Raw genomic sequence first — 9,007 nt, 5'->3', positions numbered from 1 at the left:
GTAATAGCCACTGTTTGTATAAAATTATTGTACAACAATAAGAAGATGTTGTATGATCGTCTATATTAGATTGTACATATATATATATATAGGAAGATGTGGTATGATAGTCTATATTATAATTGTCTACATTTCAGATGATGTGGTATGATAGTCCATATAATAATTGTTTACAATTCTAATATGAAGTGCTTCTTTTGCTTTATGAATAAACCCCTGCTCTAAATCCAATAATTATTTTTGACACTGACTACTGCAGAATAATGAATTTTATCAAATTGGCATGCATTTAATATATTTCATTCTAATATGACGACCTATTATCGTTAACCAGTATAATCACGATATATCTACCTTTAGCGCAAACGCAGTAATACACAAAAACGGCTTTTGCGCGTTACGACCAACTTATTTAAACTACCAGATATTCTGAATTTTCGACTTCAAAACCCCCAGTTTACGAAGGCCAAGATTCGGATACAATATATTTATCTCTTACTATTCTACAGCAAAATAATCAAATCAGCTCATTTCAATTTATTTTTCATAGTTAAATTTCATAAAACGAAAATTCCGCGAAATGATGTTATTGTCTTGGCATGTCAACCAAACAAGGTGACGTCACAAGCATAGTTCCGTAAACAAAAAATCAAATGTAAATACCGGGCGTTCATTAAAAAGCTTCGTGTACGCCTCAGAACGAATAAAACTACATTGGAAGAAAATGTATAAGTGAAAAATGCAATTAAAAAAGTAATTATATTTGAATTATATAATATTTATAATATTATCAAAATTGGGTAAAACGGAACAGCCAAAACAGTATTGTATGTATAGGGCTTTCACAGTTAATAAAATTACCGAATTTGTCCGATTAGAATCGAAATAATTCATGGCGTAGATTTGTTTTCATTAACCATGGGTTGGGCTTTTATATTAGTATTTTACCCCTCGCTAATGCTCAGGGTAAAATAATCTATTATAAATGCCCAACCCATGGTTAAATGAAAACAAATCTACGGCTGCCATGAATTATTTCTTAATTAACTTAAAACAATTCCAAACTCTTAAATGCTGCACATGTTGTTACTAATTCATTTATTATGACTGTAATGTGTTGCATTTCGAAATTGACATATTTGACCTAGATACGACAACCGTTCATGCTGGCTGTTCAAAACTTCCTCCCTCTGAAAAATCACAGTGCCAGCTATTTGCTTGTTTACAAACAAAAAGGGAGATTCATGGAAGAGCCTACACAATCGTTTTATCCTTATACACATCGGACGAAGAAATTACCTTAATTGTCCTAATCAGAATCGAAATAATTGATGCAAGCTATACTTTATTGTAGTTTTAACATGAGTAGGCATTATATTCCGTGTTATTTTAGCCCTCACTATCGCTCGGGCAAAACCAAATCACGAATATAATGCTACCCATGTTAAAATTACAATAAAGTATAGTTTGCATCGATTATTTCTTAAGTAAGAAGATGTGGTATGATTGTCTATATTAGGATTGTATACAAATAAGAACATGTAGTATGCTCGTCTATATTATGATTGTCTTCAAATAAGAACATGTGATACAATAGTCTATATTATGATTGTCTACGAATAAGAAAATGTGGTATGATCATCTATATCATGATTGTCTACAAATAAGAACATGTGGTATGATCATCTATTTTATGATGGTCTTCAAATGAGAAGATGTGCTATGATTGTGTACATTATGTATAGTATAATAAACAAATAAACAGTATGATACATTAACGAGTCTTAATTTAACTTGTACATATATATTCATAAATACAAATAATACAAATAATCATTACGCCAAGCAACGGAATAAAAAGTAAGAAATTCAAAAAATCACTTCCAGTTCAGCTTTTTCATGTCTTTTTAAATTTTAAATTTGATCAAATCTAGTTATAACATTGGGGTTATTTATATGATAAATATCATGTGAAAGCAAATCCTAGTTGATAATCTAGTCAAATTATCAAATACATGTTTATATTTGTTTGGCTTTATAAATATTTTGATATGAGCGTCACTGATTCATGAATAAAGGCAACAGTAGTATACCGCTGTTCAAAACTCATAAATCCATGGACAAAAAACAAAATCGGGGTAACAAACTAAAACCGAGGGAAACGCATTAAATATAAGAGGAGAACAACGACATAACACCGAAACGTAACACACACAGAAACGGACCAAGCATCAGACAAAACACCACGAGAATAACAAATATAACATGAAAACCAAATACATGAATTTGGGATAGACAAGTACCGTGCCACGATACTGAGTCTTATGAAGACTAAACGCCCGTCTGGCGTACTAATTTATAATAACTACTAGTCAAAATATAGATATAGACTCTATTGTCTGATACCGACGGTTACATTTGTATATTAACGATACTAAATATTAAAAGAAAAAAATCAATTTGATTCTATGGATTTTCGAAAACAAATATAATAAAAAAGAAATTTATTAGGACGTACATATACATATTGGTGTGTCTTCTAAATAATCATGTCTTAGTTCTGTGCAATATAAGGTTTTAAAGTTAGGTTAATGAATGTCTTCCAGTAAAGGTTCAAATTTAAGTGAAAAAAAATAAGATCGCCAAATATGATTTAAATGGCTTTAAAACAGACTATCAAATAGCATGCATCAAAACAAAAGTCTTTTAAATTTAATTATAGATTGTTGCTGACTGGTCGCTGAATAAACATTAATTGTAAAGAGTAAAGTTACAGGTTAATTTCTTGTAAATATCATGTAATACGCACCAACTTGTCGCTTCACACGATCGACAGTTTCGTGAGTCTGCAAAATAAATAATATAAATCTGCAGATAAATTTATATTCATTGGACACGTTGTTGTCGTACTCATTACACCTCAATACTTACAAAAACAAAATATGAATAAAACTGAATAAAAAACAATATAATTTAAAAGTTTAAAATCATTTTTACATAAAAAAAAAAAGGATGTGTAGACAAAATTCAAGCAAAGGTGTCTCTTGGATATGAAGGAAAATAAATGTTACATAAGAGAGGTGATATTTGGACCTTCTTGAAACCTTTGATGACAGAAAATTCCCAAACATTACAAATATTTCTGTGCAAAGAGTACTTTGTCATATAGTGTATAATTGTTGGTAGTTTTGTACAGGAGATGATTATGAGTGCCTAAAACATGTGTTCTTACTATTTTCATTTTTTTTCTTTTGATTAAAACTTAGTTTTGGCAGTATCTGTTTCTTCACGTAGACTCACTTTAATTTAAAACAAAACAGGGGAGGAGAGAAAAAGCATTGATTTGAATTTATAATTTTAGACGATAATTTGGTCTACATAAATGTAAAAGAATCGTTTGTCTATCTAGTTACAACCTTGAGATAACCCATTATCATTTTAATAAGAGGTTTTAATTTACTCACATCTATTTCAATTTCCAAAAATATACAGAAGAGGGACGAAAGATACCAAAAGGACAGTCAAAAAGACAAACAAACAACAGCACACACGACACAACATTGAAAACTAACGAATAAACAACACGAACCCCACCAAAAAACTAGGGGTGATCTCAGGTGCTCCGGAAGGGTAAGCAGTGATAACAAATCCGGTAAATAGTCTAATTCGGTACATTCAGGAAAGGGAAGGGGATTGTAGTTACGACGTAAGGAACATATCCGATATCATTTGTGATACGGTTATTCCATAACGGTCAACCAACTCGTGATGGCGTCCGTAAAATTTACGAAGGGATGATTTCAACTTCACCATTTGGAACTTTTGGTTTAATAGCTTTCTTGTGAGCAGCAACCCTCTATCAAGAAAATCATGATAGGAAATGCAAGCACGGGAATATCGTATCAATTGGGAGATATATACAGCTGATTTCTTATAATAGTGTGGTATCAAAATACATTAAAACCCCTGATACTGTAAGATAATCATTTTACAGCAAAAAATTCAAGAACTATTTGTTTTTAACGTTTAACCAAACATTCGTTAGCTTTTCAAACCTAGAAACTTCAGTTCACACCAGTTCTTGTAGATTTGGAAAGCATTTACGTATACGTATAGCATACTCATACCAAAATATCAACACTCTTAAATATACAATACTCCAAAGGTTAAGCAACACCTGCTATTTTTTTAGAATCATATTTTACTGAATTTATAACTAATCGAAATATCGATACAATGAACGGAATTCGTGTTTTTATAAGATAACATACAGAATGGTAACTGACGAAGGACAGTTTTGAGTGTTTTTATAAGGTAACATACAGAATGGTAACTGACGAAGGAAAGTTTGGAGTGTTGTTATAAATGAATGTTTTACTATTTCATTTTGGGCATTAGGTTTCAAAGTGGCAAACAAAAATACAAGATAATGTTTCAATTTATACCGAAATATTTGACAAATGTGCTCTGCACTTTACACAAAATTCTTTTCAAAACTCGAGAGTGACAATTTGTGAATACATTTAAATACAATGTATGTCAGTAGCGAGTATATTCTCCACCCTTCTGGAAAAATTACTAGTAATTCACACTTCGTCTCATGCTTTGAACTAAGCAACGTAATGTTCTAACAGTAATTCCTCGCCATTCTTCAATCAAGGCTGCTCGTAATGAATCTGTGTGCAACACCAAATTAAACAGATATTCTGCGATGACTCAAACCAGTAGTGGGCATACCAATGACTAGTCATTTCTGTGCAATTTTAAACTTTCGAAAGGGGCATACGAATATTTATTGTATACACTGACAAAAAAGCACGCGAAACACCTTACATTTTTTTTAACGAAACTTGCATGAAAAACATGCATGTAGCTTTGGAAAACCTGTTTTTAAGATACCTAGGATTAAAATCTTTTCTTGAATTCTTACCTGTCGATTAGAAATAAATTTACGAAATTTATGGAAACAAAGCAGTATCAAATACAATTATATAACAAAAAATAGAAGCAAAAACATTTAGTTGCTTAACTTTTGTCGAGGTGTATATATATATCACTTGCGATGAACCTACACTCAATGCTAAATATCTTAGAATATACAAGATCTGTTCCTCAATAAATAGAAATTGACTATTTGGTTTGTACAACTATGAATGAATAAATGAATAAATGATTGATTTAAGTGCAAACTGAATTGCCATTATATTTATATAATTTAACTTTGGATGTAACTCGTCTTCTGATTGGCTGACGTCGTTTTGTTTATCATCCCATAGACATAATTTTGTCATGTGAACATGACGTCATCAACATTTCTTCATGATTTACTCGGGTTAAAATGAAATTAAGAATTAAATTATAAGAAATGACTATAATATTTTTTTCTGCTTATTCGAAATAACATAAAAAATGTGGACACTTTAAATAACCCGCGTACATAGACAGAAAAAATAATACAGTTATGAACATTGTTATTTTCAGCCATCCTTATAGGCTTACGAAGCACTGTCATTTAAAAACATTATTATACATGTATAGCTATGTTATGCTCTAATGTAAGACGATACAATTCGTCTTTTTATTTCTCGGAATAGTCTGAAATTACGTAACAGTGTTTTACCGATGGTCGAATCTCACAAATCAGTTAAGAAAAAAAAAGAAGTTAAAAAAAACCCAAAGGGAATCGCATAAAATTTAAATGAAGTAAGAACGGATTCATAGATAAAGTAAACGTTTCTTGCTAAGCACAAATTACATTTCGTGTAAATTCATAGTCAGTCACAATGTAGCTATAAATCAATAACAGCGAAGAAACATATTATTAGTAAGTTGAGACTCAGACATATAGCATAGGTCAACCTATTTATGATTGTTTATGTACTGTCCATTCCTAATCACTCTGTTGTACCTGTTTTATTTAAGATACAAACATATACCAATGGAGACATTGTAATGTGAACTCACACGACAGAAATATACATCAATTGAAAAATGTAAACACCACAACTTATATTAATCCGTTTCCACTTTGAGGTTGCGAGTGCTGCCTTGTAGCGGCATTAGCCTGCTCTTTTTCGAAATCTACAAGGGTGTCTTTAACGTGCAAGAGATATGGCTCTCTCTCTCTTAACACGGGTCAGCCATTTATCGTCCCCTTCCGACGGACTATCATCGTTTCCTCAAGACCATACTCGTAAATGGTGTTAAGGGAGAGCCGAAAATTCAGTCCCTGAAATTTTCATCACGGAACGGGAATCGAACCAGGAACCTTTGTGTTAGAAGTCCGATGCACTAACCACTACACCACGGCTCTCTATTTCATATTTTCTCATTTTCAGGTGTGGACTGTAGTATATATTTATTGTTCTTTTTCAAGGAATTCATTTCCCCTTCGTAACTTGTGACTTTTTTGCCTCAGGATTTTCGTGTCCCTTATCTTTTCGCGTTCAATGTTTAAGTAACTTAGTCGAGTATCAGTCTGACTCGAAAGTTGATACCTGACTACATATATTCAAAAGTAGAATTATGTTTAATTAAAAAAAAACATTTCACGTATGCCAATGGCGCTTAGCTGCTTATCACATAAAGATGTGTTTCTCGTATCAACGGAGTGTGACATGAATAAGTAATACTAATTTTGATAGGTCGGTTCATCTTGTAATTTGTTACGAAACATCTACATTTCGATAGGCAATTCAATAGATCCAGAAGGACTGTCAAATGTAACAAATGTCTATTCCCCTTAGACGAAAGGGATTTGCACCAAACATTGTCAAATTTATTTTACAATATTCTTAAGTCACATTTGATTTAACTCTGAAGCGTACGTAGACCTCGAAGACATTTGAAAACAGAAGACTATGTTACTAACACTTAAGTGTATCAAAATCTTACGCGGACTTTAATTTTGAAGTCAGGTAAGCAAAATTGAGAAAAAAGTTCACCAGCTGGAGGATTATATTCTACAGTATTAAAAAAAAATTAGATTTAACAGCTTCACTTGTGAAAATCATATATCGATTGGTATCAACACTCGATAATTGTGTTCTATGTAATTCTATGACTCAAAAAACCACTTTCGTGATCATCCGTCACCTGAAGAAACTCGTCAATTATGCGCGCTTTTATGACGTCATTTACTCGATAGAGGGGATCGCCTGTATCCCTTCACTATTAACGTTTATCAAGCGTCTTAGTGATCGTCATTGTGCAGGATAAACTAGAAATAATATTTGATTTGTAAGTACTTAATTATAATTCCCAAATGACAGCAGTGCTCATTGTCAATTATTAGAATTTAATTTGCCGAATACTTCGTGCAATATAGCATTATAGTTTCTCAATCAACTCGCTCAACATTGGAACAGAAGTGACGATGCCCCTAAACGCACGAATGATGTTCACTAAAACCAGAGTTTTTGACGGAAATGCATCGAGCTCGAAAGTTGTCTATTGTTTTTTTAAGGATGTGATATTTCATTCAATGGCACGTTATGCAATATCGGATATGGACATCTTTTTTATCAACTGGAAAAGAGGGACGAAAGATACCAAAGGGACAGTCAAACTCATAAATCTAAAATAAACTGACAACGACTTTGCCGTCTTCGTATGAAATATTGATTGATTAGTTGTTAGTTACTTAAAGTACAGTGACAAGTATTTAATGCATGATCAGGACGTTACGTCTGCAATCATATAATGTATTTCAAAACTGATGCAAGACTCATAATTTCACCATTCAACTAAAACTGAGACATTTTGCATGTGTGGTAAATGTAAAGTGTGTGTTACCTGCGACAAAACATTTCGAAAGTTTCCTCTACCATTTATCATATCAGGCTTCTGTAGGTCTAAAACAAAAAATTTAAATTTTGAATTACTAATCATATAACCCCATAACATAAATTAAATCACATGCTATATTTTACTTAACTTAAAAAATTTGAGAAGAAAATGATAAAAAAAAAATCATCACAATACTGCAAAATTAGAATAGATCTAGGTCTCTTGTATTTTTGTTGTTGTTGTTTTCTTGACTTGTATCTACGTTAATGAATGATGAGAATTGAACACCAAAAATCAACTGTTGCCTGAATTCATCATCAAATTTGATCATCTATTGTCAATATATATAAAAATGCTGTAAATCTATTGTTTTATTTATCATATATCGATGTGTGTGTAAGAAATTTTTAATTAAGTTTACTATAAATAAATAAGTTTTCGAATTCCTCCACTGTTATATAATGTTTTAGTAAAATTATGAAAACATCCTATGTAAGACGCATATATCTCATACAAACTAGTCAGAACATATTTGTTGTTATGAGCTTACATTTCGGATTACAAGATGTAAGCATATAAAGTCTGATGCATCTTTTGACTGCTTATTTGTGTCTAAAAAGTAAAATAAAATAATGCCGAACTCCGGCAAAAGGGCAAAAAACAAAAGCTCAAACACATCAGACGAATGGATACAATTGTCATATTCCTGACTTGGTACAGACATTTTCTTATGTAAACAATGATGGATTAAACTTGGTTTTATAGCTTGCTAAACCTCTCACTCTAATTATTTTCAAGGTTTCAATTTCTTCTCTTTCCGTTTTTTGCCACGAGCGCACCTCCTACAAATGATTATGATAGAAAGTTTTGCTAAGTTAATAGATATCTGTTACCTTATCAAATAACTGTCAAATTATTTTATAAATTAGACGTCTTTGTACATCTATTAATTACATTTTCTTAAACAAAACCTCTGACGATTTTCAATTAGTACACTGGGAATTTCAGATTTCGTTTCTTGAAGAAATATCTATTTCTACATTTCCTTGACTTACCCAGTGCATTTGTTAAGACAATTGCTTCCACCACTAAAACAATCAACCATCGCACCAAGTTGTCCATGGTCATGGTGGTGCCTGCCTTTGTGCATATGGCGTCGACGTAAACTTATTTATACAAAGAATTAATTGTACAGTTGTGAATCTTTACTTGTAAAATG

This window comes from Mytilus galloprovincialis, chromosome 12 (genome assembly GCF_965363235.1).
Source record: "Mytilus galloprovincialis chromosome 12, xbMytGall1.hap1.1, whole genome shotgun sequence".
Lineage (NCBI taxonomy): Eukaryota > Metazoa > Mollusca > Bivalvia > Mytilida > Mytilidae > Mytilus > Mytilus galloprovincialis.
Note: the sequence above shows the minus strand (reverse complement) of the source record.